We start from the raw sequence: 26,139 nt of genomic DNA, 5'->3' as shown, positions 1-26,139 counted from the left end.
CGTGCAAGACAAACACCCTACCCCTGCACTATCGCTTTGGCCCCAAGGCTCACTCCTTTTTTTTTTGTTTGTTTGTTTTTTTGGATTTTTTTGGGGGGGTCACACCCGGCAGAGCTCAGGGAGTACTCCTGGCTCTATGCTCAGAAATAGCCCCTAGCAGGCACAGGGGACCATAATGGATGCCAGGATTCAAACCACCATCCTTCTGCATGAAAAGCAAATGCCTTCCCTCCATGCTATCTCTCCAGCCCCCCATGGCTCATTTTTTTTGTTTTTGTTTTTGTTTTGTTTAAGGCTCATTCTTAATTAGAATCACAGGCTGGGGGTTCAGGCATAGACATATATAAATATGTGTGTATGTATATCATATATAATATAAACTTACATATATCCACAATTTTTTTAAATGTTCCCTAATAATTCTAATGCAAACTGCTAGTTACAAACTGTTGGGAGGGGGTGGAGCAATAGAACTGCAGATAGGGCACTTGGCTTGGCTTTGCCTTGCATGTGGCCAACCCAGGTTCAATCCCTGGCATCCCATCAAGCCTGCCAGGAGTGATTTTTGAGTGCAGAGCCAAAAGTAACCCTAAAGCATTGCTGGATGTGGCCCCAAAACAAAACTAAAAAAACTGTTGGAAGGGCAAAAAAGATAGTACAGCGGTAGGTTTCTTGCCTTGCACAATGATAAAAAACTGATCCAATTTTGAGCCCTAGCACCACATATGTCTCTTGAGCCCATCAGGAGTGATCCCTGAGTGTAGAGCCAGGAGTTATCCCTGAGAACTATAGGGTGTTGTCCCAAAGCAAACAAAACTCAAAAATTAATTAACTAAAAACTATAGAAATAAAATAAAATAAAATAAAATAAAACTATTGGAATAAAATAAAATGATACATGCCCATGACCCCAGCCATGATATTTTTAATTTTTTATTAAACTCATTTTTATTTTTTCTGCTCATTTTGCTTACTTAAGAAGATAATGTGAAGGGGCCGGGCGGTGGCGCTAAAGGTAAGGTGCCTGCCTTGCCTGCGCTAGCCTTGGACGGACCTCGGTTCGATCCCCCGGTATCCCATATGGTCCCCCAAGCCAGGAGCAACTTCTGAGCACATAGCCAGGAGTAACCCCTGAGCGTTACCGGGTGTGGCCCAAAAACCAAAAAAAAAAAAAAAAAAAAAAGAAGATAATGTGAAAATAAGGATCCATAATGGCAACATTCATATTAAGAGACTCACAGAACGGGGCCGGGTAGGTGGCGCTGGAGGTAAGGTGTCTGCCTTGCAAGCGCTAGCCAAGGAAGGACCGCGGTTCGATCCCCCGGCATCCCATATGGTCCCCCCAAGCCAGGGGCGATTTCTGAGCACATAGCCAGGAGTAACCCCTGAGCGTCAAACGGGTGTGGCCCAAAAACCAAAAAAAAAAAAAAAAAGAGACTCACAGAACATCAGTTTGACAACAATATTTGGGGTTACCAGGCCAACCCATTTATTCTACTGATGAGGAAACTAAGGTCCAGTCATTAATCATTAATTGTGCTGGCGTCAAGACTGCCACACAAGCTCCCAATTCTTTATATCTTACTTCACTGACTCTTACTTCACCACAGTTACAAGATGACTGACTATAAAAGCTGGTGGCAGTTTCTTACATGACAGCCATGCTAAGAGCCCCACCCTCTTATGAAGCTCAGATACTTGCCAATACTCATAACACAGGACTCCAGGCAATCACAAGGGAAGGAACAAGTAAAAGAACTCTGTAAGTTCCATAAGTTAAAAAGTTTCCATAAGGGCTAGAGCAATAGCATAGTGGTAGAGTGTTTGCCTTGCACATGGAGAACCTGGGACAGACCTGGGTTAGATTCCCAGCATCCCATATGGTCCCTCTAGCCTGCCAAGATTGGTTTCTGAGTGCAGAGCCAGAAGTAATCCCTGAGTGCTGCTGGGTATGGCCCAAAAATAAAAACAAAAATATTTTCATAACTGAAAAGACCACCTGGTGATGGTTACTCCTAGCTATGCTTTCAGAAATCACTCCTAGCTTGGGGGACCATATAAGACGTTAGAGTATCAAACTACATTTCCACCCTAGGCTAGCGCAGGCAAGGCAGACGCCTAATCTCTTGCGCCACTGCTCTGGCCTCAAAAGACTCTGATGTTATTGAAAGTGTGGCCCCAAACAAAACCAAAAGAATCTAAAATAATGAAAAGATTATATGCTCAAAAGTGACCCTCCCACCCCTTTCTAAACATCTCATAGAATAATAATGGTAATTTTAATTAATATATTTATCATCACCTAATTAGCAGAATAATTTCTAAATCCTTTTTAGACATGAGTTCTACAGCTTTCATATTAATCCCATTATGTCTCATAAAATCCAGTGAAACAAAAACAGACCTATTAACACTCTTCACTCTCTATCTCCTGACCATGTCAATCATTTTTTTTAGACAAAAAAAAATTTTATCCTGCTTTACCTCATTTTCTCCCTCCAAAGGCTAAGCTGCAAACAAATTCTAGCATACTTCTCTTCCCAATCGTTAATTCCCTCTGTTTATTTCATTATATAGTATCCCAGACTCAGTGAAAAATTGGAAAGAACAGATGTCTAACAGTAGGAAAATGACTAAACTATAGTAACTCTATTCTGCCACAATTTCTTTTTTTGGGGGGGGGGCACACCTAGTGGTGCTCAGGGGTTATTCCTGGCTCTGCGCTGAGAAATCGCTCCTGGCTTGGGGGACCATATGGGAAGCTGGGGATCGAATCCGGGTCTGTCCTGGGTCAACCATGTATAAGGTAAATGTCCTATCACCACCACTCTGGCCCTATTCCTCTACAATTTCAATGTCTGCAATTATTTAACATATTGAAATAATTTAACATAATGTCGGGCGGAGAGATAGCATGGAGGTAAAGTGTTTTCCTTTCATGCAGAAGGTCATCGGTTTGAATCCCAGCGTCCCATATGGTCCCCTGAGCCTGCCAGGAGCGATTTCTGAGCGTGGAGCCAGGAGTAACCCCTGAGCGATGCCGGGTGTGACCCCAAAACCAAAAAGAAAAAAAAAAAGAAATAATTTAATATAATATCAATTGAAAAAAAACAAAAGACCCTATTAAGACACTTTACAATGATGCAAAACTCTGCTTAAAGTGATCCTAAAAAGGAATATGCAAAATTATTATGATATTAGTAAGGCCGGATTATGCTAGCTTTTTTTCTTTTTTTTCTTTGATTTTTATTTCACGTGTAAAGTTTTTTAGTTTGATGTAATGCATTTTTCTTTTTGTTTTTAATTTAAACACATGGTTACAAGATTGTTCATACAACAAGTTTTTTTCACAGATGAAGTGTTTATGATTTAGTCATTCAATGTACAACCTTCACCAGTGCACATTTCCCACCACCGAAGTCAATAGTTTTCCTCTCACCCTCCCTGATACCTTCCCACCCACCCTCCTCCACCTGCTTCTGGGACAGGCATTTTTACTTCTTTTTTCTTCTCTCTCTCTCTCTCTCTCTCTCTCTCTCCTCTCTCTCTCTCTCTCTCTCTCTCTCTCTCTCTCTCTCTCTCTCTCTCTCTCTCTCTCCTCTCTCTCTCTCTCTCTCTCTCCCCCCCCCTTCTTTCTCTCCCCCTCCTCTCTCCCTCCCCCATCTCTCCCCTCCCCCGGGTTTGTACTTATGTTAATGAAGGGGTACCATGTATGATGCACTTTCTTTCTTTCTTTTTTTTGGGGGGGGGGTGGGTTTTGAGTTTTGGGTCACACCCTGCGGTGCTCAGGGGTTACTCCTGGCTCTGAACTCAGAAATCGCTCCTGGCAGGCACAGGGGACTGTATGGGATACCGGGATTCAAACCTCCATCCATCCTGGATTGACTGTGAGCAAGGCAAATGCCCTACAGCTGTGCTATCTCTCTGGCCCCATGCATGTCCTTTTCATAGTAGAACCTTCTCTATTCTTAGCTGCACTATCTGCCTTTTGTGGCAAGCTTCCTACCATTGACTTATGCTAGCTTTCCTTTTCTCTTATTAGAACTTTAAAAAAAAAAGTGCTCGCTGGGCCCAGAGAGATAGCACAGCGGCATTTGCCTTGCAAGCAGCCGATCCAGGACCTAAGGTGGTTGGTTCGAATCCCGGTGTCCCATATGGTCCCCCATGCCTGCCAGGAGCTATTTCTGAGCACACAGCCAGGAGTAACCCCTGAGCACCGCCGGGTGTGGCCCAAAAACCAAAAAAAAAAAAAAAAAAAAAAAAAAAAAAGTGCTCACTTCGGCAGCACATATACTAAAATTGGAACGATACAGAGATGATTAGTATGGCCCCTGCTCAAGGATGACACACAAATTCGTGAAGCGTTCCATATTAAAAAAAAAAAAAGAACTTTAAAAAAAGTTTAAATCTGCCAGGAGTAACTCTTGAGCGCTGCTAGTTGTGACACAAAAACAAAAAACAAAAACAAACAAAAAATTGAAACATATGAGCTTTATTTAGACCTTGAAGCAAAAAAAATTTTTTTAAGTTTTAATTAGAGCTTATAAGCAAGCTGGATAGCCAGTGAGCTCTGAGTATTTCGGTCTGTAGATAATTAGGAGTCCCTGGGACTAAACTTATTTATTTGTCCTGTTCAGACAAAATCCCAGTGACTTCTCTGAAACGACATCAACAAATTTCCTGGACTAGAGGCTCTCAAAATGTGGCAGGCCACCTTTTGGAAGTCGCACAATCAAAACTTTCTTATTTTTTAATATATATGATAAAATGTATTTAAAATATTCAGTTGATTTTTTGTTTGTTTTTGGGCCACACCCAGTGACACTCAGGAGTTACTCTTGGCTATGCGCTCAGAAATTGCCCCTGGCTTGGGGGGACCATATGGGATGCCGGGGATCGAACCGCAGTCTATCCTAGGCTAGTGCTGGCAAGGCAGACACCTTACCTCTAGCGCCACCACGCCGGCCCCTCAGTTGATTTTTGACAATGCATTTTCCTTATAACCACAACAATCTAGATGTAGAACACTTCCACATTTCTAACATTCCCCAAAGCTTTCTTGTCCATTTTACATTCATTTTCTCATCTTTTAACCCAGTCTCAGATAATCACAAATGTAGTATCTGTCACAACATATTAAATATCCTTTTTAAAAAATATTTCATGCAAGATGACTTATCCATTAAGATAAATGGACAAGTACACAGAGAAATGGAAAATAGTAATGCTTGTGAATTGGAAAAATTAATGTCAAAATGCCTAAGGTCAAAACTTTCTACCTAATAAGATGGTCTGTGACTTTACACTGTTAGAGTCTATAACAGCCTATAAGACAAAAGGGATCCTGAGAACAAAAGCTGGAACACTCCAAACTTAAGAGGTTTTATTTTGAAGATTTAAAAAGAATATGTGAAAAGTGGGGTTCCCATAGGAGCTAAAAGTCTTATCTGAGATTACAAAGAGATCTTTGAAACCTTAAATGAACACAAATTCTCCAACAGATATCCTCCACACCTGCATATCAACTGAAATGAGACAGTCTTTTAGTCCAGGGCATAAGACAAAAAATGCAGGGAAAAATAAGTAGAAGACAATGATTCTACTAAGGAACAGATCGATCCCTATTCCCTGCTTTCTTGTCCTACACATTGACTGAAGCAACAAAGGCCAGTTTCTCTTTGGTCATGCAAACGAATCCAAATCCAGCAGATGGTGAGGAGAGCTGACTGATTTGTCCTTTTAGTCTTTTCAGATCAAGGGAGAGAATTTTACTAAGGACTTGGGAACTTCAAAGCAGGAAGATCAGGCGGCGGAAAGTCCAGAGGAGACAGGCAGAGGACTGGCCCCATGGGAAGCGAAAAAACAGACTGAAACTGCTACCTTTTACAACTTGAACTTTGGCCATGAATAAGTGATGTGATCACTTCAAGCATAGAGTACAAAGTTTTACAGCACTTCATTTTGCCTGCTGCATCTTTTTCTGGTGTGCAGGTTTGCTGTGTACAAGTTTTCGTTCTGCTGGACAAGGTTAATAGCGTCCAAGCTATAAGCGGTCAGAAGAAATCAAGAACTTTTACAGATTCCAGAGGTCATCAAGAAATTTTTCGTTCAATTCAAGGGCAAAAGTTTTAAAAACAAATCATTGGGGTCAGATGTTTTTTTGGAGAGGGGTGGTGGTGAGCCATGCCAGGCAGTGCTTAAGGGATATTTCTGATTTGGTGCTTAGTGGTTGCTTCCAGCAGTGCTTGTGATATCAATATGTGGTGCTGGGATCTAAAAGACTTGGCTAAATGCAAGGTAAGCACCTAGCTCTCTTTAAAGACAAACAAACAAACAAATAATCAAAAACAGAGTCATAGCACAGAGGTAGGGCATTTACCTTGCACGCAGCCAACCCCAATGAACTCGGGTTTGATTCCTGGCATCCCATATGGTCCTTCAAGCCTGCCAGAAGCAATTCCTGAGTGCAAAGCCAGGAGTAACCCCTGAGCACCACAGAGTATGGCCCCAAAACAAAAACAAAAACAAACCCTAAAAACAAAGAATACAGTATTTTAGTGCAGACTCGATCACTAACTGCATAATGTTGCACAGATGAGGAAAATCAGGTTTGATAAAGTAATTGCAGTGATAGAAATGGATTAATTTCAGAGCGTACTGAGGCTGCTGTTCTAGTACAGGATAAAACAAAACAAAACAAAATAAAAACAAAAAAAACATATTGGGGGATAGAGCTATAGTATAATAGGGTGTTTACCTTGCACAAGGCTGACCTAGGTTCAATCCTCAACACCCCATATGGTCCCCTGAGATCACCCAAAGTAATCTCTGAGCACAGAGCCACAAATAAATCCTGAGCACAGATAAGCATGTAATGAAGAATAATATTTTACTCAAACCACAAGTTACATGGGTTACACTTGGGTCTGACAAGCCTCCATCATATTCCATAAAAGACCCAAGAATAGGGAAGCTTAAATAGGAAGCATAATGAGATTTATAAAGTGAAGTAGTCAAGATAATGATATATGGTTTGTATTATTTCTAAGTCTTCAAGATCTGAGGCCTGTAGGGAAAAAGAAAACAGGAGCATTTGTGGAAACACAAGGAAAACTAAATACTCCTAGTAGATCATGGTGATGACTCTCCAATGTTGAATATTTTTGTTTTTAATCACACTTATTTACAAAATTGAAATAAAATTCTAGGAAACTGGATATTGGGAATAGGGGTTGTATCACACCTGGAAGTGGTTGGAGGCTGCTTGGCTTGGTGCTCAAGATCACTACCAGCAGTCCTCAGGGCACTATACACACAATTAGTGTCCTTTAAACTGTCCAGCACTCTAGGAACTAGTTTTTAACTTTAGAAGGAGGTTTTAGTTCTTATAAAGAACTTGTCATGAAGTACTAATTATGTTGGAGGCAAGTTGCTATAAAAAGACCTACAATATCCTGCTTAAAAGCTCTCCTTCCTGAGTCTCTTTTGAAAAAGCTTCATGTGAAGGTTAAAATTAAAGCTTGAGTTGTGGTAGGGTTCCTAGCTTATAAGGAATTTTCCACTTGCTTCACCCCAAAAATTTCTAATAAAATTTTAAGTCCTAACCAGGATACAGTGACTATGTGAGCCTGAAGGTACATGCTGGAATGAAAATATCTCATTCCCCCAAGAACATTTTATGAACTTATTTAGGTTGAGAGGAACTTTGCTTGAAGTTCAAGTGTGTTGTGACTAGAAGCTGACTCTTGTGTGAGGGTGAGGGTGAGGTTACTTGTGGTTTACTGGATCACTCATCCCAAAGATTACCATGCAGATTTACCACAAAAAACTTGGAAAGGTTTACTAAGGAAACACCCAGCTGAGAAAGTTAATATTGGTGTTGCTAATAAGGTAAGAAAATCTTTTAAAGGGCCCGGAGAGATAGCACAGCGGTGTTTGCCTTGCAAGCAGCCGATCCAGGACCAGAGGTGGTTGGTTCGAATCCCGGTGTCCCATATGGTCCCCCGTGCCTGCCAGGAGCTATTTCTGAGCACACAGCCAGGAGTAACCCCTGAGCAATGCCGGTGTGGCCCAAAAACAAACAAACAAACAAAATCATTTAAAGGTAATACTGTGGAATTTATTTTAATCAGAAGTACAGAATGCTATTATAGGAATGAATATATAAATATATAAAAATATAAATATTATATAAATACATATTTCTTTACATATATAAAAATGTTTCCATATATTTACATTTAGAAGGCTTCCTTACATATCACTTTTCGTGGGGGCCACACCTGGCGGTACTCAGGGGTTACCCCTGGCTCTGTGCTCAGAAATCACTCCTGGCAGACAAGTGGGACCATATGGGATGCCGGGAATTGAACCCAGGTCTGTCCCGGGTTCTCTGCATGCAAGGCAAACACACAACCCCTCTCCTATCACTCTGGCCCCCTTACATATCATCTTTATAAAAATGTTTTATAAAGGTTGTATGTAAGGGAAAGGAAACTTTTTTTTTGGTTTTTGTTTTGGTTTTTGGGTCACACTCAGTGACGCTCAGAGTTACTCCTGGATATGCACTCAGAAATCACTCCTAGATTGGGGGACCATATGGGAAGCCAGGGGGATGGAACCGCGGTCTGTCCTAGGTCAGCGCATGCAAAGCAAATGCCCTACTGCTGCGACACCGCTCCGGTTCTGGAAAAAGAAACCTTCTAAATGTGTATATATATATATATATATATATATATTTATACATATATATACACACACACACATGAGAGAGAGAGAACCTTGGATTGCACACATGAATGGCTCTATCACTAAGTCACATTCATTCCAAAGCCCTGATATTTTTTTTAAAAACCCAGTTCTTTAAAAAACTACATAAAGTGGAGGTATTTAGAGGCACCAGATTCCACAAATTTTTCACATGTATATAGACACAAAAAGGATACAGGAAGGAAAAAGACAAGCACATAATAAAATACAATCAATCTAAACATCTAATCTAGAAATAAAAGAGTAAGATTTTTTTTGGGGGGGGTCACACCCGGCAGTGCTCAAGGGTTACTCCTGGCTCTCGGCTCAGAAATTGCTCCTGGCAGGCTCGGGGGACCATATGGGATGCCAGGATTCGAAGTAGATGTTAATCACCATGGGAAACATTAAGAGGTTTGAGGGGATAAAGGAAACATTAGGTTTTCTGATTGAGTAATCCTGTGCCTAGATTAATAAAACCAACACCCCAGAAGTCTATTTTACTTGAAAATTTAAAAAATCAAATTAAAACAAATATTCCAAAATACATTCTTTTTTTTGTTTTTGTTTTTGTTTTGGGGGGGGGCCACATCCGGCATTGCTCAGGGGTTACTCCTGGCTGTCTGCTCAGAAATAGCTCCTGGCAGGCATGGGGGACCATATGGGACACCGGGATTCGAACCAACCACCTTTGGTCCTGGATCGGCTGCTTGCAAGGCAAACGCCGCTGTGCTATCGCTCCGAGCCCAAAATACATTCATAACTTATGTGACTGTTATAAAATAAAAGACAAAACTGCAGTCAAGAGCTTCTATGTATAAGAGGATGCAAACTTCTGGCTCATTCCTTTTGAAGAACTAGTTTTAGCTGTGTACAGGAACGTACATAAATTCCTCAATGTCATTTTTCCAAATGTAATTAAGACACTATTTTGGTTTCAAACTTTTTATTACTTTCAAGCAAGTATTTTCCTGCTATCTCAGGAGCTGCCAAATTCCCCACACAAAATAAAATGGATGAGTTTAAAAAAGTCTTAGTAGTTATTCAGGTATGCATTCCAGGAGCCAAGACCACAGTGGGGGTGGAGGGTAGTGGGGAGGGAATCATATTCTAGATAAGGTCTTCAAAATTACTTTGTATATTATGGAATCCTACAAAGCATTTTAATTTTAATGATTCTGTTGTCTATACTTGTGGAGACTTGCTATTTATGATCTCTGGGAGACAGAATGAGATTTTGGAGCTGAGAAGGATTGACTGTTTATCACAGCTTTTTATTCTGAAAATGAAGAAAACCAAGGCCCAGTCAAGAGCTCATAAACTTGTCTAAGATTACACAACCAGGGCTGGAGAGATAGCATAGTGGTAGGGTGTTTGCCTTGCACATGGCCGACCCAGGACCAACCTGGGTACGATTCCCAGCATCACATATGGTCCCCCAAGCTTGCCAGGAGCAATTTCTGAGCACAGAGCCAGGAGTAACCCCTCAGCACTGCGAGGTGTGGCCCAAAAAACAAACAAACAAAAAGATCACACAACCAGTTAGTTCCAAAGGAACTAGAACTTTATTCTTCTAAACGTTTCTTTCTCTTCCATTCTCCCTAAGTGACCTATGGAGCCATTTCTGGCTCTGGTCATGATTGGTAGGACTAATATTTGATTTAGATCTGCCCATATTTCCACTGTTTTCCAGAATCCACTTTTTTGGTTTTAATTAAACCACACATTTCAAGAGAACATAATGTCTACCATGCCTTATATGGGACTGGAAGGAGGCAGTTCTCATTAGGATAAAATGGCTCATCTATAAAGTCAGGCTGCATGACACAGGCTATGCACACTGACTGGCATTTTGATGATAATCCTGGCTCCACCACTTCCTTACTAGTTAGACCGCCTTGCCCTCCCCTTGCCTTAGCTTCCTCATCAGGTTGCTACATCCTTTAAATGATTTAATGTATGCAAAATATGCTCCTGCCTGATTCTTAATGATAAACATTGTAAATCTTCGTCAAAAGCCTTTGAAGTTGTGCATTTTCTAGAAAATCAACTACCCAAGAATGGCATGTTCACTCATCTCCCCAACTCAACACCAATTTCTGACAGCTAAAGTATAATTAATAGAGTTGGGTGAGTAAGTGTAATCACTCATTTGTCAGACATTGGGAGGAGCTATCCCCCTTTCTATGAAGCAACAACAAAAACAAATTTTCCATTCTCACTCTCTTAGGAAATTGTTGCTTTTTAGGAGCCAAAGAAGTAGTAGATGTTGAGGCTATTGCCTTGCTGACACATGTTCCCATCCCCTTCAGTTCCCAGGATGGTGGCTGACACATGTTCCCAGCACCTCATGCAGTCACGCAAGCATAATCAAGAGTGATCCCTGAGCTCAAAGCCAGGAACAGTTCCTGAGCACAGCTGGATGTGGCCTAAATCTCCCCCTACCAAAACATTACTTTTTTGTAATGTCACATTTGTAAAATTTCAAAGATTCCAAGGAAAGAAAAGATAGATCAAAGGTGTTTCCAAGAGGAAAAAGAAACTTAAGGACTGATCACCTGTAAGAGAGAGACAGAGATAGACAGGGGAATTAATAAGAACTGCTTTCTTTCAGATATTCACTGAGCATCTACTAAGTGTTATATGCATCATCCCAATCAAGAAATTTAACTATGAACGAGACATGCCCAAGAAAGTCAATCTTGTAACTGAATTGCCTATAACATCTATATCCAGGGAAGAGAAATGGGAAGAGCCACAAAGGGCAGACCTAAGTGTACTGGGGAAACCCGAGAGCTGCCATTTCAAAAAGTGCCTTGAATGCCTAAGAGTTGTTTCTCAGCATTCAAGAACAGATGCATGTGGTGAGCAGGGGAAGGTGCTAGAACAGGGTAATATGATGTGAAACATGAGAGAAAAGGGTAGGTAAAATAATGGTCATTGGCTCTTAAAAGAAAATTCACCAATAGTTAACAATCAAACCAAAGTCTCTACAACATGACGAGATCCCCCCATTCCCTTAAGATCTAGCCCCTTGGCCCTTTCCACACAGTGCACCCACCCCAATAAAAGCCAGGAAACTGATCTAGTTTTGTTCTGCAGTTGTTGCTTCCTGAATACAATAAACAGGTATTGGGCTATTTATTGTAAACCTGGGCTGCTGTCTCTGAAAACCAGCTGCCAGTCACAGGAACTCAAGCTTCCTCTTCTTTCCTCACAGCTCCCAAACCTCCAGTTCCTAGAACAGCAGAGTGCCTGGCCCCCACTCAGCTCCACTAAGATGGCTCTGACTGTTCTTGTGCAGCCAGATCAAACTGGTGCCACCCTCATTGCCAGTTCATCAGATGAAATCACAACCAGGAAACACCAAGGAACTTTCTAGCAAAGGGGTCCTGGAAACCTTACTTGTTGCTCAGCCCATACCAAGAGTGGTTAGACAGCTATTACATCTCTAACAGGAATGATTCGGGATGAGGAGCTGCTCACGGGCTTCTAATTCTTTCACTTCTTCCTTAATCCCACTGAGAACATATAAGGAAGAGGAGTACTTTAGTCTTGTGTCATTAGTTAAGATTTCTTGTCCTGTCTTAAACATGATAACCTGCGCAAATATTTGTGCTCCAGCATTTAATAAAATGAGCTTTAAACCTGATACAGTCTGCTGCATTCACTTGGAAAAGGCATGGGATTTGGACAACATATTTGAGGAAACTAAGTAGACTGAAAAAGTACTGAAAAAGTGAGCAAGAATCCCAAAGCAAACAAAACCACTGTGCAAAAATCTCAGGCTTGAGAAACGTATTTGAAACCCAGAAAGAAAGGAAGACAATGTCATTTCAGTGTCATACTGAGGCACCACTGACCAGGCACAACTCAAGAGATTCCTCAGTTCTACCTGCGTTTGACTTTACTAGTTATTATTTCATTTGTGCCAAACACTGGAGTCCTGTGTTAGCATATTCCTTAATGTCCAGGTTATATCAAAGCTTACATTCTGGTTCCTTTGTATAACTACTAACAAGCCAACTGGGCAATTCTCTAGTCCTGTTGGCCTCTGCTTCTTGAATTCTCCTTAAATCAACATTACCCCTGAATGTTCACATATTGATTAGTTTAATTGTACACCATGTATAATATATACTACATATAATATATACACTATCTGTTCATTGTATTTTTGTACCCAAACCCCAAAATTTTAGATTCTTGAACACCACACTCCCACCCCAGTCTTCATAGCTCAATCTGTCCCCCACAGAAAACTACCTTTCTCCAAGAAAAAATGGTCATTCTCCTTTGCATTCCAAAGGCGCCATCTTTTAGTTATTCTTTTTAAGGAGCAGGCCTGACTTCATTCTGCATGTTGGCAATCACCTACAATTCTATCTTGAGTTATGGGTTTTGTTTTATGTGATAGAATTGCTCCTGACATTTATGAGGTGGAAGTGATCACAAAAACTCTAAAAAGATGGAATTCCTAGTTTCTCAGGAAAGATCCACCAGTCTAGTATGATTTAGATTTGTTTTCCTACTGAGCAGCCTCCATTGTCCATCCCAGTCCACCCTTCTCTCCCAATCTGCCTCTCTCCCCACTATCTGCCTGCCTCCCTCATTCTCTTGACTGCTTCTGCTTTGAGTATCAATCCCTGTGTCCTCCAACATTTCAGAATAGACCTTTTTTGGTGGCAGAGTGATAGGGTAGCAGTTGGAAGTTTGCCTTGCACACATTCGACCTGGGTTTAAATCCCAGCACCCCAAATTCCAAGGACCCTCAAGCCCTGCCAAGGCTGACCACTGAGCACAGAGTGAGGAGTAAGCCCTGAACATTTCCAGGTGTGGTTCCAAAATGAACAAGAGCAAATGGTTTCCCAGTTTACATCAACATTTCTCAGCTGGGGGCCCCAAGGCTATTCCAAGGGTGAAAAAGGAAGGACCACACCAAGGAAGGACCTGGGAGGTCTGAGATTAAGGGGTCAGCTAATAGGATAGGGAAGAGGGGGATTCAGGAAGGAAATGCGGTAGAAAGGGAGGCAGATGGAGATGAGAAACTGCTCAAGATTGACTTCCATCCTCTGCTCAGCTCCCAGAGTGTGTCTGTGCTTGAGCTCAAAAGTCATCATGTGTGCCACAAGAGGCTTCTTGTGCTCATCCAAAACTGGCTGTAGACTAGGGGCATTCTCAGCACTGAAGGCAGAATGTCACTGCTGTCTCCAACTCAAGCAGTAGTTAGTGAAAGAGATTTACAACCCTCTGGTCTCCCTAGACTCATCTCCACCCGCAAAGCTGAACAGAAGAAATGTGCATAAAATATTCCATGTTAATCAATGAGGAAATTATTTTTATGAGGAAATTTTAAAGAGGGGAGGCTACATACATACATACTTTTTCTTTCAATAACTTAATTCAACTGCAAATCCAAAATAGACTTCAAAAACCTTACTCAGTCCATAGTAAATACAAAGAATATTCAAGGGGGAAGGTCCAAGGACTTTTGTTTTAATTATCAGGCTATGAACCAAAAGCCTGTTCCTCTTACTATCTCCAAAATCATGCAATATTCACTTCTGATTGCAGACTCCTAGCATGTCAGATGATCTTTGATTTGGTTTTATACTAAGTTTCCAATTTCCCCTTGCCATTTCTCACTCACCTTATCTGTCTCAGTAATCTAAAGCAACTACATCCACCCAGGCTTCAGGCTGAAACCAAGGAAAACAGTATTCTGATACCCATATCTGATACCAAATCTCAGGATTTGCAGATTAGGTTCTGAGAGGCTGACCAAGCCACCAACCAAAATTCCTATCCCAACCCCTTGAGATCAGGTCTGGGGGAGAGGCCAAGAAAAAGACCTTCTATTTTACACAGCCACACTGTCTTAGAAAAATCATTCTTTTTTTTTTTTTTTTTTTTTTTTTTGGTTTTGGGGTCACACCTGCGGCACTCAGGGGTTATTTCTGTCTCTGTGCTCAGACATCACCTCTGGCAGGTTCAGGGGACCATATGGGATGCTGGGATTCAAATTGCCATTCATCCTGTGTTGGTTGCATGCAAGGCAAACACCTTACCGCTGTGCTATTGCTCTGGTCCAGAGAAATAATTCTCTTATTGGGACCTGGGCAATAGTACAAGGACGGTGGGCATCTGCCTTGTACATAACCAACCCAGGCTCATACCCTATATGGTTCCCCCAAGCCCTGCCAGAACTCAGAGACAGGGAACTCAGTCCTGTGCTGGTTAGGTATGACCCCAAATAACAAAATAAACAAAAAAGAAAAATCATTCTCTTATATCTGATCTTAGGGTCAGACTTGGAGGAGTTGTTCATTTCTAACTCAGGCTTTCAGATAACTCTTCACTTACAAGTAAGTATTCTTTGCCATATGGATTCACTCAATAAATGCTCAGTAAGGTAGCGTGCCAAGGACATGGGAAAAACAGTAAGGGTCATGAATATTCCTAGTCTTTAAAGACCCAGTGGAGATAAAAACAAAGTAGAAAATAATACGTGTTGCAGAAGAAAAAAAATTAGAATCTACGTTCAACAAAAAAAATAAAAAGTGGGCCCGGAGAGATAGCACAGCGGCGTTTGCCTTGCAAGCAGCTGATCCAGGACCAAAGGTGGTTGGTTCGAATCCCGGTGTCCCATATGGTCCCCCGTGCCTGCCAGGAACTATTTCTGAGCAGACAGCCAGGAATAACCCCTGAGCACCGCCGGGTGTGTCCCAAAAACAAACAAAACAAACAAACAAACAAACAAAAAGAATAAAAAGTACAAATTAAAATCTAAACTAGGGGTCGGCGAGGTGGCGCTAGAGGTAAGGTGTCTGCCTTGCAAGTGCTAGCCAAGGAAAGATCCCGACCGCGGTTTGATCCCCCAGCATCCCATATGGTCCCCCAAGTCAGGGGCAATTTTTGAGCACTTAGCCAAAAGTAACCTCTGAGCATCAAACAGGTGTGGCCTGAAAAAACAAAAAAAAAAATCTAAACTAAAGGTTATGTACTCCACCATTCTTCCGAGCACCTTGAACGCATCTGCTTTTAAGCTGACACAAAATGACACTGCTCTTCCCAGTTCCCCCAAGACTGTTCAGGCGCTCAGATCAGGTCTCATTCCCTCCTGCTCCTGAGTTCCAAGTGCCTGAGAAACAATAGCTGCATGGCTGATGAGTCATCCAGCCAAACATTCTTCTTCATTACATTCTTCTTTATGGGGCCGGATGCTGGCTACTCATTGCACAAGTCCGTGTCTTGAAACCCAATCACATAATGTCCCATCGCAAGGGAACAAGAGATCATGTGGTCCAGCATTTTATTTGGTTTGGTGTTCAGATCCTGGAGATGACTCAAGAAAAATCGCTTCTAGGGACCAGAGTGAAAACTCAGTGGGTAGGATGTTTGCCTTGCACGTGGCCTTCCCAGGTTTGATCCTCAGCATCCTATATGGTTGGAGCAGAGCCAGGAGTAACTCCAAACACTGCCAAGTGTGGCCCAAAATTAAAAAATAAAAAATATTTTAATTAAAAAATTAAAAATCACTTTTAGATATTCACAGGCTATATGTGAAAGAATATTTTATTTATTTGCATGGATGGGGGCACCTAAGTAATACAATAAGGGAGTTACAGGACACACCCAGCCATGATCAAGGACTGCTAAAGCTCTGTCCATAGTGCTTCCCAAGCTGTTTCCTGGCTTTTGGGGATGCAGTTTGTAGAAACTATGTAAGCTGCACTGCGAATGTATGGAAAGGTACTTTGAAAGGTGGCTGTGATGGAAGATAGTAAATGGTAGTACAGCGATGCTGAAAACATTTTGTATAGGGCACACAAAAGGCAAATGTGCATCATATGATTCCAACATCCTGATCTAGCAGTGCCCATGGCCAAGGGTGGCTTTACAGGCATCAAGAGGCTGGAGAAGAGAGAAGAAATGGGTAGGAATCTAGGGTGTGTGTGAGGTGATCAATCTGCCACTGTCCTCGAACAAGATACTCTCGATCTATATGCCCAAGTTCCAAGGAAGTTTTCTCCCAGGCCAAGCTTGGTCATTCCTTTCTTTGAGTCTAATGATGCTGCCTCAAGAGGTAAACTGAGCAAAGCCCAGCCAGAAAGAGAAGACAGAGGGTAAGGACTCCAGTTCCATGGACAACACCACATACGGACCCGTGATTCTTAAACACCACCAGGTGTGTTGTTTCTTCCATTTCCAATAAAACAAAACAGGACGGCGGCCCTAGTACATTGGGAGGGCACTTGCTTTGAATGCAGCTGACTGAGATTCCATCCTGGACATCTCAGATGGGCCCAAGCACCCCCCAAGAGTAATTCCAGAGTGCAGAGCCAGGAGTAAACCTTAAGACTCCCTGGGTGTGGCCTCAAACCCAAACAAAACAAAACAAAAACTGGTACTGACCAACAATCCCGTGGAAGGGGCCTATTACTCATTCACAATCCCTGTTCACACCTGTAAAAAATGGAGGTGCAACTGACATGAATTGGGGTGGGTGATGGTCACTAACCTGATTAGGTGTGTGACTTTGAAAACATATCATGACCTCTCTATGCCTCAGGTCTCCCCTCTCTGCAAATGGGGTGAAGATAAACCCAGAGATCTCATCCATTCTGTGATTTGAACGATGAACCCAAGAGACTCACCATGCTTAAAAATAAATAATTTTAAGGTACATTTTTATTTTTAATTTTGGGGGGATTTGAGGGAAGCACACCTGGAGATGCTCAGGGGTTACTGCTGGCTTCTGCACTCAGAAATCACTCATAGTCGGGGCTTGGGGGACCATATGGGGTGCTGGGAATCGAATCTGGATCTTGCGTGCCCTTCCTGCTGTAGGATAGTTCAATCAGAGCCCAGGATAAATAAGACTTGCCCGGAGCTCTGGTTTGTGGGGATAAACTTTACTGTGAGTTGCGGGGATCCCTGAGTGGAGAGTGGGGCTCCCGCAAGTCCCGAAAGGATAAAGGGTGTGCGTGAGTGGGGAACCCTGAGATTCAGCGGGTGGGGCCGGGTCACGAGTTGCGGATGGTTCTGGATGAAGAAAGAGGATCTAAGTGGGAGCCAGGCCCACTTGGGGGCGGCACTCAAACGCGAGAGACTTGACGGGGCGTGGAGTACAGCTCAGTGGCCAGCGCAAACCCTGGCTCCCGGTTGCCTCCAGATGACCTCAGAAATCCTTTGGGTCTCCTCCGCCCTCGGTTCCCCCAGGCCTCCCCACAGCGGCCTCGACTGTCCACGTCGTTGGGCTCCCAACGTCGGCGAAGGGCGGCCTGGCTCTGGGGCCTCATCGTGAGAGGCCACGGGACTGTTGGGAGGCCCTGGCACCCGGTCTCGCGGCGGCCCCGCACCCCAAAATCGTACCTGGCGAACCGCGGCCCCCGCCCGCCGCCTCCTTTTTGCTCTTGGTGCAGCCCATGGCCCGGCGGCGGCCAACGGGGAGCGCGCGCCCCCTCCCGGCCGCAGCGGGGAGCCCCGCGCCCCACGACTCGCGCGTCCGTCCGTTTCACCGTAAGGTGCACCCGCGAAGAGGAGCAGGGAGCCTCAGGCGAACCCCAGCCTCCTCTTTCCAGTGGCTGTGGCTGCGTTTCTTCCCCATTTGAGCGGAAGGTTCGCACCACGCATCAGGTTTGCACCGCCTGGACCCAGGGAACTCCCTCGCCCAGCCCAGGACGCGGGAGGCCGGCGCACACTTCGCGTTTTAATCTGAAGTCGGGCCACAGACACCCGACCGGGTGACCCCCTCGATCCTCCTTTCACAAACCACCTTCTGCTCCCACTCGCCTCCTCCAGAACGTAAACAGGACCAGAATAGCAGCTGCGTGGAGCCAGAGACAGTTCAAGGGACTGGGAAAGTTTGGGGGCGTTCCGGCAGTGCACGCCCCTCATCTGGCGGGGAGGATTTGCTCCTTGATGTGGTCCTCGAACAAAACAAAACAAAACAAAACAAAACAGAAAAACAAAAAAACCAAATACATTGGGCTGCAGGGATATTACAGGGGTTAAATCATGCCCCTTCCAAGGGACTGATCTGGATTCTGTCCCATGTCTCAGAGCCCCGCCAGGAATGATCCCTGAGCACAGCTCTGAACATTAGCGTGTAGCCCCGTCCCCCCAAATAAAGCAAAGTTGCTCCCCTACCTTAGAGTGGGGTTGTCCTTTTGGCAGTAGCGAGCAATAAAAAACCTACATCGAAGGGTCATTTTCCAAAACTTACAGGACTTGGTTTTTCCTTTTTTCAGTGGATAAACCAATGTTGGGGGGAACCCCCCCCCAAATCTAGCTTTGTTCTGAGTTGTGAGCTTCCTGCTCTTGAGGAGCGTGTGTCCCAACCGCGATGTAGTGACCTTGTCTTTTACCCAGATGTGGGGTTGCTACAGCCCCTCTTGCTTTTGATCTAGGCCTGGCGCAAGCCTCTTTCCTGCCTTTCCCAGCATCCAATAATGCTCTTGGAAAACACCAGTTATGTGTGTATTCAAAGGCAGAGAACAAATAAAAACTGCACCCAAACTGATTAAAAATGACTCTGAAAGAAAGCCAAGTGAAACCTAGGAACAGCTTCGGCCAGGCAGCACTCAGGGGTTACTCCTGGCTCTAGGCTCAGAAATCGCTCCTGGCAGGCTCTGGACCATATGGGATGCCAGGATTCGAACCAATGACCTTCTGCATGAAAGGCAAACGCCTTGCCTCCATCCATGCCATCTCTCCAATCCCGAGCCAATATCTCTTAAAGCTACAGAAAAGATCCCACTTCTCGGTTCAGCTGGAATGATACTCTCAAAGATTTAAAAAAAAAAAAAAAAAAAAGCTAGATTTTCATGCTAAAATAATTGGGTGGGTTTTTTTTTTCCCAGCAAAAATTCCAATTGTGATTATCTTTTTCTCAGTTAAAAGCAAATATTTAACTTTTGGGTTAAAACTTAAATATAAAAAGTTTAGGGGCTAGAGAAAGAGTACAAGGGTTAAGTTTTGTATGCTGCCAATCCTGGTTTAATCCACCAGGAAAGATCTCTGAGGACAAGAGTAAGCACTGAGCACAGCAAGTATGACCCATAAACCAAAAATAAATAAATACATAAATATATAAAAGATAAGGAAAAGGCTAGAAGTATATAAAAATAAGATTTCTTGGGGCCACAGTGATAGTACAGTGGGGAGGACGTTTACCTTGCACAAAGTGGACCTAGGTTCAATCTCTAACATTCCATATGGTTCCCTTAGTTTGCCAGGAGTAATTCCTCAGCTCAAAGTCTGGAGTCACCTCTAACTACCATTGGCTGTGCCCCCCCCAAAAGAAATCACTTGCCATCCCTGCTACTACTACCACCTGTCTTCCTATAACACCCTCCATGATCTGCCCATTTTAGCCCAAGCGCACCAGTTCCCTCTGCCCTCCCTAGGCTAATGAAACTAGCATGTTAAATCCATATCATATCTCTGCATACAAACTTCCATTCTCCCAGATCTCCCCTGAGCAAACCTGAGTGCCTAAGTGTCCATCATGAGGCACTCCAAGCCCATATCTCTCAGGTCTCCTTTGCTATTCTCCCCTAGTTTACAGCCACACTGCTTCTTTCCTACAATTTAATCCATAACCACAGGCTCCTGTCCTGGCTTTGCATTGACTGTTCCCTCATGAATGCTTGTGACTCACTCTTTTGTTTCTCCAGACTCTCCTCATAAAAAGCATCTTCTTGAGGTCAGAGAGATAGCATAGCAGTAAGGCGTTTGCCTTGCACGCAGCTGTCCAAGACGGTGGTTTAAATCCCTGGCATCCCATATGGTCCCCTGAGCCAGGAGTGATTTCTGAGTGCAGAGCCAGGAGTAACCCTGAGTGCTGTGAAGTGTGACCCAAAAACTAAAAAAAAAAAAAAAGCATCTTCTCAACAGACTTCATTGGCCACTCTGCCAAAACACACTTCATTTCGAAACGTGATTTAAACACCAGGCCACCTATTGGTCAGACTCTCTGTGATCTATTTATCCCAAACAATGCAATAAGTAGGGCCCGGAGAGATAGCACAGTGGTGTTTGCCTTGCAAGCAGCCGATCCAGGACCAAAGGTGGTTGGTTCGAATCCCGGTGTCCCATATGGTCCCCCGTGCCTGCCAGAAGCTATTTCTGAGCAGACAGCCAGGAGTAACCCCTGAGCAATGCCGGGTGTGGCCCCCAAAAAACAAAACAAAACAAAACAATGCAATAAGTAAGAGGGCCAGGCACCATGATGTTAGTGGGGAATGTAGGTTCAGAGTTAACTGCTGCTGTTTTGCTTCTGTGGCCTAGCTTTGCTTTGGACATGGGAAACCATGGTTGGCTGAAACTGTGAGGGTGGAGACTGGGCCAGGGGCAGCCAGTTCCAGAAACTTCAAGGGCATGTACCAGGAGAGTTAGATAAACTGGCAATTGTCGAAGCCTGGGTCTAAAGAAAGCTTATCAGATGGGGGCCCGGAGAGATAGCACAGCGGTGTTTGCCTTGCAAGCAGCCGATCCAAGACCAAAGGTGGTTGGTTCGAATCCCGGTGTCCCATATGGTCCCCCGTGCCTGCCAGGAGCTATTTCTGAGCAGACAGCCAGGAGTAACCCCTGAGCACCACTGGGTGTGGCCCAAAAAACAAAAACAAAAAAAAAAAGCTTGTCAGATGGCCTGCTGAGAGGCCCTTTCTCCGCGCAGATGGTTGACCAGACTTCCCTGATAGTGAGGGTGATATTTCTCAAGCATAGTTACAAACATTTATTTGGCCTAAATATGAGTCTCCCTTCTGCTGTATGTATATATTTGAGCATTTACTTCCAAATATAAGGATCAATTCAGGCAAATATAGCCTTGATTAAATTTCTCTTAAAATGTTGCCCCAAAAGGTACTTATAAACAACTTTAAGGCTTTTTTGAGTCTTTGCTTCCAAAATGACCAAGAAAAGAAGGAACAATGGGTGAGCCAAAAAGGGCTTGGACATATGCAGCCAATTCGCTGCACCAACTGTGACCGGTATGTGCCCAAGGACAAAGCTATTAAGAAGTTTGTCATTAGGAACATCGTAGAGGCCGCTGCTGCTGTGAGCCAAATTTTGTTTGCAGTCTACAGCACCTGCAAACAAATCCTTCGTGGAGTTCGGGAAAAGTTCCACGGGAAAAGGTGGGCACGCGGAATGGCTAATAACGGAAAATATATTGTAGAAATGAATGAAACCACACAGATAGTATGGGGACTCACGTTTACAAGGAACGAGAGACAATTTTATTTTTTAAGCTGGCAGCTTTTAAAAGGTAGAGGCAGGAAGGCAGATGCAAATTCTAGGCATCAAAGAGGCTGGGAAAAGAAAGGGAAGACCCTGGCTAGATTAGCATATGAAGAGCTGATGCTGAAGGTGAAAAGGGAGCTTGTAATTAACAGGGAAGTTGGAAGAGAGGAATGTTTCAGAGTTTGGGGGGGGGGAAGTGAAAATTACTTTGTTTTGAGCTAAGTAATGGAAAAACCTGAATTTAGGCGCCAAGGTAGGAAAAATTACAGGGAGCTATTAAGTGGGAGATTTTTTGGCGGGATTAGTACTGTCCTTTGTTGTAGGAAGAAATTACTAAGGCCTGATTTCTAATAAAGGTTTAAAATAAAGAGAGAGATAGTTACAGCCACATATTTAGAATTATTGCCAAACCCTCCACGCAAAGGGTCAAGTGATTTTGACTGCTCTAAGCGGGCCTTTTTGGCAAATAATTCCTTTTCAGGAGGACACTACACTATTTGGTGTGTGCTTCTCCTGAGTGGGAATGTGGCACGCTGCCATGAGGGACTTTTTCAAAACAAGCGTCATCGATGCTCATGTACTTCCCAAGCTGTATGTGAAGTTACACACTGTGTGAATTGTGCCATTCACAGCAAGGTAGTAAGGAATTGCTCTCGTAAGGCCGGCGAGGACCGAACACCTCTACTGAGGTTCAGACCTGTGGGTACTGCCCCAAGACCTCCACCAAAACCTATGTAAAGCAGCTAAAAACATTAAGAATTGAAGACAAAGTCCTCTGAGGGGAAATAAAATGGAAATTAATACTTACTATAGCATGCTGAGTGTCTGTTTCAGATAATGGTGGGGTTGTGTATATTGCTAGGGTTGTAATTGTATCCAACTACTCAGATACTATGAAGTAGCACAGTCTATTTTTTTCCCCCCCAAGGTCAAGAACTTAAGTCAGAGTGCTAGAGCAATGACAAAACCAGGTTAGATCTCTAGCACCACCAGGTGTGATTCATGAGTACAAAGTAAGGTAAAACACTTGTGTAGATCTGTAAACCCCCCTATGGTAATTCCAGGTCAGCTGTAGTTCTGTAAAAGGACTTCTAGTATAGTGCCGGCAAAGAACCTAGGCAGATGTGCTGGAAGAGTTACTGGCTGGAAATTTGGGAGACGTCCCAACTCCTTGAAAAACCCCAATGGGAATTCTAGGGTCCCTGATGGAAATTGGGGGGGTCTCTGATGGGTATGCTGAGGTCAGTATTCTCAGCTGATCTCTGTCTACTTCTGTCTATGTGTGTCTTGACTTTGTGTCAGGGGCACACTCCAGTGTCTCTGTGTCTGCCATGCTATTTGCAAGTCTGGTATTAATTGCTCTCCTAGAGACAGATAGACCAGGGTGAAGCAAGGGAGGGGTCATAAATACGGAACAATTCTCAAAGTAGCTGTCAGGACTTAAATTTGTCCTGGAGATGGGGGCGGAGCAGTGGCACAAGCGGTAGGGGTTTGCCTTGCACGCGCTAACTTAGGATGGACCACGGTTGGATCCCCCTTCATCCCATATTGTTCCCCAAGCCAAGAGCGATTTCTGAGTGCATAGCCAGGAGAACCCCTGAGTGTCACCGATGTGGCCCAAAAACAAACAAAAAAATTTGTCCTGAAGAGGTCCACTTTTCCAATCAATCTTTTTTTTTTTTTTTTTTTGAGGGGGTTATACCTAGCAGCACTCAGGGGTTACTCCTGGCTCTGTGCTCAGAAATCACTCCTGGCAGGCTCAGGGAATGCTGGGAATCAAACCCAAATCTGTTCTGGATCAGACACATGCAAGGTAAACGTCCTACCGCTGTGCTATCTCTCCGGCCCTCCAAACAATCTTTTGTTTGTTTGTTTGTTTGTTTGTTTTGTTTTGGGGTCACACCCAGCGGTGCTCAGGAGTTGCTTCTGGCTCTATGCTCAGAAATCGATCCTGGCGGGCTCAGGGGACCATATGGGATGCTGGGATTCGAACTACCGTCCTTCTGCATGCAAGGAAAATGCCTTACTTCCATGTTATCTCTCCGGCCCCCTCCAATCAATCTTTTTTTTGTGTGTGTGTGGTTTTTGGGTCACATCCGGCAGTGCTCAGAGGGTTATTCCTGGCTCCAGGCTCAGAAATTGCTCCTGGCAGGCACAGGGGACCATATGGGACACCAGGGTTCAAACCGATGACCTCCTGCATGAAAGGCAAACGCCTTACCTCCATGCTATCTCTCCAGCCCCCCTCCAATCAATCTTAAGTTGCTTTCCTGCCATTTTTAGATGGGGGCAGCAGAGGAAGATCAATTGAGGTTATCTACATGTGTGTGGAGAGAGAAGAGGAGGATGGAATCAAGAAATAAAGGGAGGAAGTCTCAGGGAGCCAGGGAGGTCAGTCCCCATACTGCCTCTCCATGAGATTCACACTGAAGTGGCACAGAGAGTCTCTGGGAGAAGGCATCTCTCAGTGTGCCAGAGACATGGTGCATGCTTCTCTGGGCTGCTGGCATATTTTGCAAGAATGAAAGGGCTTGTGTGGAAGTAGGCAGTCTGGGCTGGATGGGGAAGATGGCAGACAAAGGCAGACAAGGGAAGCCTACCTTTCCAACCGTGGGAGTTAGCCAGAGAAGACTAATTTTGCTGATGAGACAAGAAAAGGGGTGCTCTGGGTGGTAAAAATGAATTGGGCATTGAAAGACTTTGGAAACTCAGGCCTGAAGGACTTAAAATTCTCCAGAGAATAGGCTAAGAAAGCTCATGGTCAAGCTCTTTCTCTATCTCCTTTATCACCCACCGCTCAGAAATTCCTCAGCTTTGGACATTTATTAAGTCTTTGTTACAGACTATCGAAAAAAATTGTGGCTATTTTAAATTTCAAATGGATGGGTTTTCTCTAACTGTAGAGGTTTCTAAGTATGAAGAATTGGACAAATAATGTTAGAAATTAGGGGCCAGATACCATACTTTGGTGAGCCCATGCAAACAATAATTGCCTCTCTAACATTGTTTTTACAGTGCTCATTTGACTCTAAACCTTTAAGAAACCACTAGTAAAAATATCTGGAACTGTAAAAAAAAATGATTTACATTAGTGTTAACATATATGCTTTTAGTTACACTAGCATTCTGGGAGATAAAGGAGGGAGATAAGGGATATATGCTTGGGAACAGGGATGAAAGGAGGACAACACTGGTGGTGGAAAGGCCCTCATTTATTGTCACTGTGTACCTTAAATATCACTGTGTAAGATTTGTAATTCACTTTGGCAACAATAAAAAGAAAGAAAGAAAGAAAGAAAGAAAGAAAGAAAGAAAGAAAGAAAGAAAGAAAGAAAGAAAGAAAGAAAGAAAGAAAGAAAGAAATTAGGGGCTGGAGAGATAGCACAGCGGTGTTTGCCTTGCAAGCAGCCAATCCAGGACCTAAGGTGGTTGATTCGAACCCCGGTGACCCATATGGTCCTTCATGCCTGTCAGGGGCTATTTCTGAGCAGATAGCCAGGAGTAACCCCTGAGCACCATCGGGTGTGGCCCAAAAAACAAAAAGAAAGAAAGAAAGAAAGAAAGAAAGAAAGAAAGAAAGAAAGAAAGAAAGAAAGAAAGAAAGAAAGAAAGAAAGAAAGAAAGAAAGAAAGAAAGAAAGAAAGAAAGAAAGAAAGAAAGAAAGAAAGAAAGAAAGAAAGAAAGAAAGAAAGAAAGAAAGAAAGAAAGAAAGAAAGAAAAGAAATGAAATTATTGTGGTTAACTTTTTAAAACAATATTGTTAATTTTGTGAGTGCAAGATATTGTTAATTCAATAGCTTGAAGTGTGAAAATCTCAATGGTTCATGGTAAACTTACTAAAGGTTTCTTTCAGTATGTAATGGCACTTTATTTATCCAAAAGATGGAAAAAAATCTATGGAGCCGATTTAAAAGTTACATATTGACAGAGGGCAGTTTCAAGTTTCCCTCCTAGAACTGCAGTACTGGTTTCTAGCTTGCTTGCTTACTTGGGAAGCTGGTCTGTCTTGGAGGAAGTGGAGGATAGTGTTTTATGCAAAAACGAATTATGAATATTGGAGAAAAAAAAGGAAAGGGAATTCTGTGAAAGTGTGACAGTTGTTTACAAATTGAAATAAAGGAAGTTGTAGAATGAATGTAA

At 43.3% G+C, this 26,139-nt stretch overlaps 2 non-coding genes and 1 pseudogene across 2 annotated transcripts; all 3 read left to right on the top strand.

Annotated features, from left to right (window-relative positions):
• The first annotated feature begins 4,269 nt into the window (after positions 1-4,269).
• On the top strand, positions 4,270-4,376 carry LOC126023551 (U6 spliceosomal RNA). Its single transcript, XR_007500666.1, has one exon. It is a non-coding gene; the product is annotated as a U6 spliceosomal RNA (small nuclear RNA).
• Positions 4,377-6,557: 2,181 nt separating this feature from the next.
• Positions 6,558-6,687, top strand: LOC126023069 (small nucleolar RNA SNORA66). The gene has a single exon (XR_007500286.1). It is a non-coding gene; the product is annotated as a small nucleolar RNA SNORA66 (small nucleolar RNA).
• A 14,977-nt stretch (positions 6,688-21,664) lies between these two features.
• LOC126022313 (40S ribosomal protein S26-like) lies at positions 21,665-22,806 on the top strand (annotated as a pseudogene).
• The last annotated feature ends 3,333 nt before the right edge of the window (positions 22,807-26,139 follow it).

Source organism: Suncus etruscus, chromosome 11 (genome assembly GCF_024139225.1).
Source record: "Suncus etruscus isolate mSunEtr1 chromosome 11, mSunEtr1.pri.cur, whole genome shotgun sequence".
Lineage (NCBI taxonomy): Eukaryota > Metazoa > Chordata > Mammalia > Eulipotyphla > Soricidae > Suncus > Suncus etruscus.
This window is presented reverse-complemented; position numbering and strand designations above follow the sequence as displayed.